Genomic DNA, 9883 nt, shown 5'->3' on the forward strand with positions numbered 1-9883 from the left:
GCCTCCCGAGACCCGAAGGGCAGTGGGGTCCACACACTCTACAACTCTGAGGGGACTCCAGGCCAGGTCTTGGCAGCGGCCCGCCGGAATGCCGGGAGCCTTGGTCCGGTAGAGCGCTCCGGGCGCCCTTGCAGCTACAAAGCGGGTTAAAGTCTATTTTCCACTCGACTGCTCCGAAAAGCCCCCGCAAGCCGGTGCCATTCTGGCCCCCTTGGGCGAGTTGGGGAGGAGGTGGCGAGAGGAGGCTGAAAGGGGACTTCACCGTACAGCCCCTTCGCGTCCTAGACGACCCAGGGCCGGACATTCGGGCTTCCCTGTGGACCCACTCGTTACCCGATTTGCGCCGAGCGCCTAGTCTCTCACTGGCTTCTCTTGATCTCTGCCGCTTCCGGTGATGCTTTTTTCCCCCTCGTTCCTGTCTCGGACTGTCCCCCTTCACCTCCGGCTTCTCTGTCCACATAACGCCTAATTCCTCTCCTTTTTCCTTTGCCACGTCCTGCGTCAAAGGGACGTGCCTGGCTGGTGGGGGTTTGACCACTAAAATGGCAGAGGTGAGGATTTGGAAGATGGTCTTGTTGGAGCAAGGCCTGGACAGAGACGCAGGTTCCAGTGAATAAAATTGTCTAGGCCTATGCTCTGGGGGCGACAACCAAGTACTAGGCTCTCTATGAAAAAGACAGAACCCGCACCGTCTTCTACCTGCATGTCGAGCCTGGGCAGTAGCCAAGAACTCGTTAAAGGAGGCAAATCAGGTCGGAAAGCTGGGACTGTCTTCACCATTCCAGTCTTGTATCTTAAGTACCTGTTCTGGTTCGTGACTACTCCTCAGTCACAGACTTTCTAGACAACAGCTTTCCTTGTAGTGCTTTTGAAATTCTTTGGCACCCAGTTGTCATTAAAACAAAACAAAACAAATAAAACCTTCTACAGATGATGAAGTAGAGTACAGAGGAGCTTGACCTGAGTCTGGTTACAGTCTGGGTGGAGTTGGAACTGCCCAGTGGTGCTTAATCTGGTCTCTGGGGCTATGGGCTGCCCAGACTCATATCCCTAGGATGAGATGCTGGTTTGCTCTGGCCAGAGTCTTTTCCTCACCCTTCCTCCCTCGACCTCTCCTGTAATTCCCCAGTTCCCTCCTGTCAGTATGCAGGCATTAATCCCCTGCCTGTTTCCCTGTGTCTGGTCCCCTCAGGGTCTCTTCTTTCTAGCTACTCCCCTGCAGCAATTGGAGAAGTCGCTAAGGCTTCCATCTCTTTCTGAATTTTGCATCAAAGTTCTGACCTTCACCCTGCTCTGCCCCTCCACAGCATGCAAACCTCTCCTTCTGCTACCTTCCCTTACAAAAATACCCCTTCCTTTCACCTTCAGACTGCCCACTTTATCCACCTGGCTCTTCCTTCTCATCCAAACTGATGAGCTCTGCAGAAGATGGAGGGCCATCTCACACACACACACACACACACACACACACACACACACACACACACACACACCACATCTGCCAGGCTGTTTTCATCTCACTCTACATCTGTCCAACCTATTGCCTTGATTTCTTCGGAGAAGCCTGGCTCTACTCTGCTGAACAAACCTGAACCACCTGTATTAGTTCCGTCTCTTTCTCTTTCCTCAGTCTCTGAGATGGCATGGACCCAAATCCAGACTCTGTGTACTAGACCATGAGACTTGATCAAGAATCTTGCCTCGGAGCTGGCTAGGGTGGTGCTCACCTTTAATCCCAACACTCAGGAGACAGAGGAAGGTGAATCTCTATGAGTTTGAGGCCAGCCTGGTCCGCAGAGTTCCAGGACAGCCAGGGTTACAAAGAGAAACCCTGTCTTGAAAAACAAACAAAACAAAACAAAACCTCAGGTGCACACCCATTAAGCATTCTATGGGAAGTCTGCAGAGATTAAATCAGGTAACACGGTGAGCAGCGCCAACACCCCATTCCATAGAAGCCCTGAATTAAAGTTACTGTTGCTGCCCCTTTGTTGTGATAAACTAAGCAATCGTCTAGTCTTCCCTTTAGCTGCAAGGCTATGGTGCAAGGTCTGGCCAAGCCAGGCAATTTCTCCATCAGAGCCTCTGCTAGGTGGGAAACACCGTCCACATCTCTTGCAGTGTCCATCTCCCTGCCTCCTCTCCAGCCTACCTCCCCTGCATGTCTCTCCACCCCCTGCCTCCTCTCCAGCCTACCTCCCCTGCATGTCTCTCCACCCCCTGCCTCCTCTCCAGCCTCCCTCCCCTGCATGTCTCTCCACCCCCTGCCTCCTCTCTAGCCTACCTCCCCTGCATGTCTCTCCACCCTGTCTCCTCCTCTCCAGCCTACCTCCCCTGCATGTCTCTCCACCCCCTGCCTCCTCTGCAGCCTACCTCCCCTGCATGTCTCTCCACCCCCTGCCTCCTCTGCAGCCTACCTCCCCTGCATGTCTCTCCACCTCTCACAAGATTTTTCTGTCCTCACGTTTCCCTCTGTCTCTTGACTTTTTTCTTAATCATCAGACTTCTCTTTTTTTCTCTTTGAGACAAGATCTCACTCCATAAACTTGGAACTCACTATGTAAATCAGGCTGCCCCTAAACTCAAAGTGATTCTCTTGCCTCTGTCTCCTGAGAACTGGGATTATAAGTGTGTGTCACCAAGCCTAGCTGACCATCCAATTTTCTGGATAACATTAGCCTCTGGCCAAATCTGTCATTTCCTCTGTACTCAAGTCCTTGCCGCCAGACTTCTACCCCATCATGACAGGAAAGCGGTTTGTAAAACTCCCAAACTTTCAGGACCACGTCCTTGCAAGAGCAATACATGTGTAAGATGATGACAGGCACAGCCTCCTGGAGTTACTGTGAGGCTGAATGATTTACAGTCCCCACATGGTGGACTTGGGGTAGTGTCCAGCACCCAGCTGCCTTTGCTTTGTAGAGCTGTATTCTCCAATTTGGGAGTCAAGAGCCACATATACTAATTAGGTGAATAATGTTGACGGCCCAAATTTAAATGTTCTGAAAATATAAATATGTACTATACTTGAAGACACAAGCAAAAAGTCCAGCAATGTAAAATAATATACACCATGTTGGGTAATTGGGTATTAGATAGACTTAGTGTTTTTAAAGTGTAAAGTATCTTATTAATGTTTTCTAAATTAGTTGCACATTGTAATGAACATATCAGGTTAAATGAAATTTATTAAGATTTTTCTGTTTTCTTTTTAGCTTTGTTGTTGTTGTTGAGACAGGATCTTATTATGTAGCCCTGGCTACTCTGGAACTCACAGAGATCTGTCTGCATTTGTTACCATACCCAACCCTGTTTTCTTTTTGACTATTCAATATGGCTTCTATAACACAAAATTCTGTGTCTCATATACATTTCTATTGAACAGAGTTGCTACAGAAAATAGATTTAAAAATAAAAAAGGATGGAGGGGTAGGAGTGACATACACCTTTAATCCCAGCACTTGGGAGGCAGAGACAAGTGGATCTCTGTGAATTCTAGGCTAGCCTGGTCTAAAGAGTGAGCTCCAGGACAGCCAAGGCTACACAGAGAAATCCTGTCTTGGGGGAAAAGGGATTTGGGAGTAGAGAAAGTGGATTTAAAGTGTTTATGATTTTGAGACAGAGTCTCCTGTATTTCAGACTGGCCTTACTGTGTAGTGAAGGATGGCCTTGAACTGTGCTCTGGTAAGCTGTGCACCCAACCCTCATCAGGAAAATCTTGGAGTAGATCCATAGATACTTGCAGTTCTTTATATGGCTTAAAACATTAAGAAGTAGAAAAAGAAGGAGGAGGAGGATGGGAAGGAAGAGGAGGAGGAGGAGGGGGATGAGGAGGAGCTTGGTGACCCACACCTGTAATCCCAGCACTCAGGAGGCTGAAACAAGATAATCTCAAATTCAAGTCCAGTCTCAAAGGGAGAGAGGGCTGGCTTGTACAGTTTTATAACATGCTTCCTTATACTTCTCCATCAATTGAAAGCATATTTGCCTCTCATTAAATATTCACTGATGGATTTTTTTTAATTCTTTATAACATTTCACTGAGTTGAACTATGTGTGAGTGTGTGTGTGTGTGTGTGTGTGTGTGCTGGGGATAGAGCCCAAGGCCTTGTGCATGCTAGGTTAAGTGTTAAGTGTTCTACCACTGAGCTGTGTTGCCGCCTCTTAAACAGACCCCCAGCTGTATCTTATTGCATCTCTATCTGTATTATTGCATCTATATCATATGTCCAGCTTTCTTTTCTATATAAATTTCCAGAAGTTTTTTTTTTCAGTCATAATTGTCTTTGGACTCTGCAGCATCAAACACCTCCAACTGCCTTGGCTTTTGGAAATTCTCTTCCCCAATTTTCCAAAAGGGCACTTATCTGGGACCACTGCCTCTGAGAGTTGCTCCTTCATTGTGTCCAACACAGTAGATGTCCATCACAGTGTCCTTAGTTTAAGTCTCTTCTCATTTCCTTCAATTATTCTATTATCATCCAATCTGTCTACCTTCTAATCTATCTTTGTGTATCTGTGTGCACACTTGTATGCATTTGTGTGGAGGCCAGAGGTCATCACTGGATGCCTTTTTCAATTCCTCTCCACTTTGTTTCTGTTTTTGTTTTTTTGTTTTTGTTTTTTTGTTTTTTTTTTTTTTTTGGTTTTTCGAGACAGGGTTTCTCTATGTAGCTTTGCGCCTTTCCTGGGACTCACTTGGTAGCCCAGGCTGGCCTCGAACTCACAGAGATCCACCTGGCTCTGCCTCCCGAGTGCTGGGATTAAAGGCGTGCGCCACCACCGCCCGGCTTGTTTCTGTTTTTGATACAGTCTCACTATGTAGCCCTGGACAGTCTAGAACTTGCTATGTAGACACAGCCTCAAATTCACAGAGATCTGCCTGGCCTCTGCCTCTCAAGTGCTGGTATTAAAGGCATGTGCCACAATGCCAGCTCTACCTTATTGCTTGACTCAAGGTCTCACTGAACTTGGAGTTCACTGATTTCGATAGACTGCTGTGGTCAGCAAGCCCTGGGGATCCTCCTATCTCTAGTTCCCTAGTTGTCATAGTTTTCAATGTCAGTTTGCCACAACTTCGAATCACCTGAGAAGAGAGCCTCAAGTCAGAAATTGTCTAAACCAGGCTGACCTCTCTGTATGTCTTTCTATGGGGATTGTCTTGATTGTTAATTGTTGTAGAAAGAAGACCCAGCCCATTGTGAGTGGCACCATTCCCTAGGCAGGGAGTCCTAAGCTATATGAGATAGAAGAGACCTAAATGAGAGCGAGCAGGCAGCATTTGAATGTTTTGTGTCTCTCCTCGCTTGATTGTGGATGTGATGTCTTAATGTTCCTGTCTTGACTTCCCTGAAATGATGGGCTGCAACCTGGAAACTGTAACCCCAATAAACCATTTCCTCTCTGATGTTGCTTTCTGCCAGGCTGTTTGCTGGGGCAATGGAAATGAAACCAGGACACCAGTGCTGGGATGACAGCCGTGCTGCTACACCTGTCTTCTTACGTGGGTGTTGGGGTCTGAAATCCGGTCTTCCTGTTTGCATGGTAAACACTCTGCTGACTCAGCCGTCTCCACAGCCCTGTATCTTGACTCAGGTTCCCCATAGGTTTGTAGGTTTTCCCAGATCAAATTGCTAAACTGTACATGCTTGTCATATCTTCTTGGGTACCCCACAGGCCCCTTAGACATTTACTCTACTCCAAAACTGAGCTCCACATCTTCCCTTTGGCGTCCCTCTCCTGATAGTGGGCCCGCCTTTCTGGGGGCCGCCAGGACTCAGCCATGCAGAGGTGCCTGTGGGAGCCTCTTTTTCTCAGCAGTGCCCTGCAAGTCCACTCCTTTCTTTTCACTCTTAACTTTCACTCTGCTGGCCTGACTCGGGCTTCTGTTTCCTTTCCCTAATGACACCCTTTTAATAAGCACCTCAGAACTTTGCAATTTCTCTTCTCTACAGTTCATTTTATATGTGGCCACTAGACTCCAACATCACAATTCTACACTGTTAAAATTTTTTCGTGCAGTGGTGGGACATAGGACAATTTCACAAATAAATGGTGACTCCAATTTTTGTCTGCACTATGGAGATAATAATAAATGCACTCTAACTGAGTTAGAAGGAGGGCAGTTGATATCCATTAATATATTACTCCTAGACACAGTATGCACTCAACAAGCATTAACTGTTAATGTGACTAATTTCTTTTTTTAATCCTCACTGGTAAGGCAGGATCTATCTGGCCTCAAATTCATAGACATGTTTCTGCCTCCCAAGTGTTATGCTTAAAGACATGTGCCACCATACCCAGCTCTAGGAGTTTTAGGATTTAACCTTTTTTTGTTTGTTTGTTTGCATGCTTTGAGACAGGGTCTCACTGTGTAGCCCAGGCTGGCCTCGAACTCATAGAGATCTGCCTATCTCTGCCTTCCAAGTGCTGGGATTAAAGAGAGTGAACCCCCACACCTGGCAGTAAGTGTCTGGCCTAAATGCATGGTGTCCATGAATGTCAGAAAGACCCATCAGATCCCCTGAAACTAGAGTTATAGATGTGAGTGGGGGTCTGAATCAAGTCTTCTGCAGGAGCAACAAGTACTCTTGACTTCTGAACCATCTCTCCAGCCCCCCTAGTTCTTTTTTTTTAAAGATTTATTTATTTATTATGGATACAGTGTTCTGCCTGCATGTATGCCTGCAGGCCAGAAGAGGGCACCAGATCTCATTGCAGATGGTTGTGAGCCACCATGTGGTTGCTGGGAATTGAACTCAGGACCTCTGGAAGAGCAGTCAGTGCTTTTAACCGCTGAGCCATCTCTCCAGCCCCCCTTGTTCTCTTTTTAAAAGATTTAAAAAAAAATGTTTAATTATGTGTTTGCATGTGTGTCGATATGTGTATGTGTATGTGAATGGGTGTGGAGGTGCCTTCAGAGGCCAGAAGAGGGCGTCAAATCCCCTGGAGCTGAAGTTACAGGAAGTTGGGAGTGCCTGAGACAGGTACTAGGAACCAAACTCCCATCTTCTGCAATAGCACTGTTTGCTCTTTATCCCCGAGTCACCTCTCTAGCTTGGCCTAAGAAACCCCCATCAGTGAGTATTTACTTTCTAGCCTCCTGTCCTCTGCTCCCTTGTGGGCAGTATGCACTGGGACAAGACAGCCACCAGCCAGAGCATTCATCCTCCTGCAAGCCGGGATCAAATCATCACACCAACCGCAGGTAGCTGCCTAAGTTCAAAGAGCAGAGGGATTGTCATAAAGGCACGCAGTGAGTGACGTGGAATGTCAGGACCATGAGACTTTTTCTGTCCGTTCACTGCTGTGTTTCCAACACTCAGTCCATGGTTGCCTGGCATACAATCAATACTCATTAAAGATTTTTTGACTGAATGTATTAATTTGAGAAACATGGGCTGGAGAGATGGCTCAGCCATTAAAGGCTAGGCTCACAACCAAAAAATATAAGAGAAACACATTTCAGGGTTGTGTTTGTTCTGAGACAGTGTGAAGATGTAACTTCCCTACCCTGGGAGGTTTGCCGTGAAAGAAGAGGTGTGATCTCCTGCCCCTGAGTGATGGCTTCCTTTATAGGACATCTAGGAAGGAGAGTCCTGCTACAGAATTCTGTGCAGCTTTGGAAGAAAACTCAAGATATCTTGAAATTGGAACCTGCTCACTAATGGACAGACTCTCAGTTGATGTGCTGGTTAGATTTTTTGTCAACTTGATACGAGCTAAAACCATCTAGGAAGAGGGAATCTCATTGAGAACTTGACTGTATCATACTGGCTTTTCGGTAAGTCTGTAGGGCATTTTTCTTGATTAATAATTGATGTGGGAGGGTCTAGTCCACTGCAGGTAGTGCCACCCCAGACAGGTGTTCCTGGGTTGTATAATAAAGGTAACTGAGCAAGCCAGTAAACAGTGCTCCCCCAAAGTCTCTGCTTCGGTTCCCTCCTTGAGTTTGTGTCTTGGCTTCCCTTAGTGATGGACTGTGATATGGAAGTGTGAGCCCAAGCCTCATAACCCTTTCCCTCCTCAAGTTGCTTCTGGTCATGGTGTTTTATCACAGTAATAGAAGAGCAAACTAGGGCATTGGCAGTGAGTTGGTCCAGCAAGGACCTTGGCAAATCTAGCACCCGGGAGTTGTAGAGTAGACACGGTATGATTATCAGAAAGAGCTGGAGCAGGAAGATTTAGCAGATAAGAAATGGGCAGAAGCTGGAGACAGAGTCTCTTCCTTCAAACTACAAAGATTGGAACCCTGAAACAGAGAAAGTTAAAAGCAGCAGATGCGTGGGCCACACAATGGAGAACTCGAGCCCCTCAGTGGCACTCAGTGTCAAGGGATGTCAATAGGCTTGTCCCTACCTGGTTTGGGGTTCTTCCAGCCTGTTCAAAGCTCACCTCCCTGCTGCCCATTCACACAAATGTGCTGACTTGTGTCCACGTCTGAACAACTTTGCATTATTCAATCCACACATTTCCTACTCTTTTTCGTTGGTTGAGTGATCTGATCTGGATCATCGGTAGCTTCTTTCTTCTGAAACCTGATGATTTCAATAAGGTGTCAACTTTACTTCTAATGATCTGGTAGACTATATATGAGAAGATCCTTCGGCTGCAGAAACAGAAGAATCTATTTCATTTGGCTTTTTATAAAAAGTGTTCTATACCTATATAAATATAGACAAAAAATATAAAGAACACTCATAAGCCCTGTCCCCAGGCTTCACCGTCATTAATATTATCCACTTGGCTGCATTCCCTCGACTCTGAGGTACATTATGTCCATCATGTTTCATCCCTATATATCTCACCATGAGTCTCTAGGAGTTTTTGTTTGTTTGTATATTTTTGGTTTTTGAGACCAGGACTCTGTAGTCCTGGCTATCCTGGAACTTGCTCTGTAGACCAAGCTGACCTCAAAATCAGAGATCTACCTGCCTCTGCCTCCTGAGTGCCATGATTAAAGGCATGCACCACCATTGCCCGGCTCTATGAGGAATGTTTTCATTTATTTATTCTTGTTTTGTTTTGTTTTCAAGAATGTTTTTAAAGTGTCCTTTTTACTTTTTTTTTTTTAAGATTTAGTGCGTGTGTGTGTGTGTGTGTGTGTGTGTGTGTGTGTGTGTGTGTGTGTATACACATGTATGAAGGTACTAAGGAGTCCAGAAAGGATGTCAGATATCCTGGACCTGGAGTTACAGGAAGTTATGAGCTACCTGATGTGGTTGCTTAGAACTGAACTCCTGTCCTCTGAAAGAGCAGCAAGTGCTCTTCACTGATGAGTCATCGCTCCAACCCCACCGCACCCCCCAGATTAATCTTTTTCTCGTGGGAAACTTCAGTCATCCTTTGTAAAGATAAAGGTATTAAACAACAGCAAAAAGCCCAAACATCTTTTTACCATTCAACGCCAACCACCAGTATCTTCCAGTCTTAGAATGACATCACGAGATTAAGGAAACCCTGATCAGGGGGCCACGGATTACAGGAGCCTGGATGAAAACACTGAGTAGGCTCCAGAACTGGAGTCTGGCTGGGACAGAAGCCAGGTAGACCAGAGTTTGGACCTTAAAAGACCGAAAGTGAGGGGGACAAGAGATAAGGCTTCGGAGCAGCCACGGCAGGAAGTCAGATCCAGATCCCTGAAAAATGACACCCTGAGGATCAGACAAAAATCAGGCTCACAGAGGGAGGTGGTGGCACGCATGCCTGGCTATCTGACTGGGCAGAGGGGAGAAGAAGGGGAGAAGAAAGGGAGACCTGGTTCTTACAAGTTTCGAACCATAACCCCACTCTGTCCCGAATGTGGGATCAAAACTGTTAGGAGAGCCTAAAAAATTCAGAAGCTGAAAAGGTAGTACTGCCAGCCCAACACACAGGAGTA

Source organism: Peromyscus californicus, unplaced genomic scaffold, assembly GCF_007827085.1.
Source record: "Peromyscus californicus insignis strain IS unplaced genomic scaffold, ASM782708v3 Scaffold_6__1_contigs__length_162567912, whole genome shotgun sequence".
Classification (NCBI taxonomy): domain Eukaryota; kingdom Metazoa; phylum Chordata; class Mammalia; order Rodentia; family Cricetidae; genus Peromyscus; species Peromyscus californicus.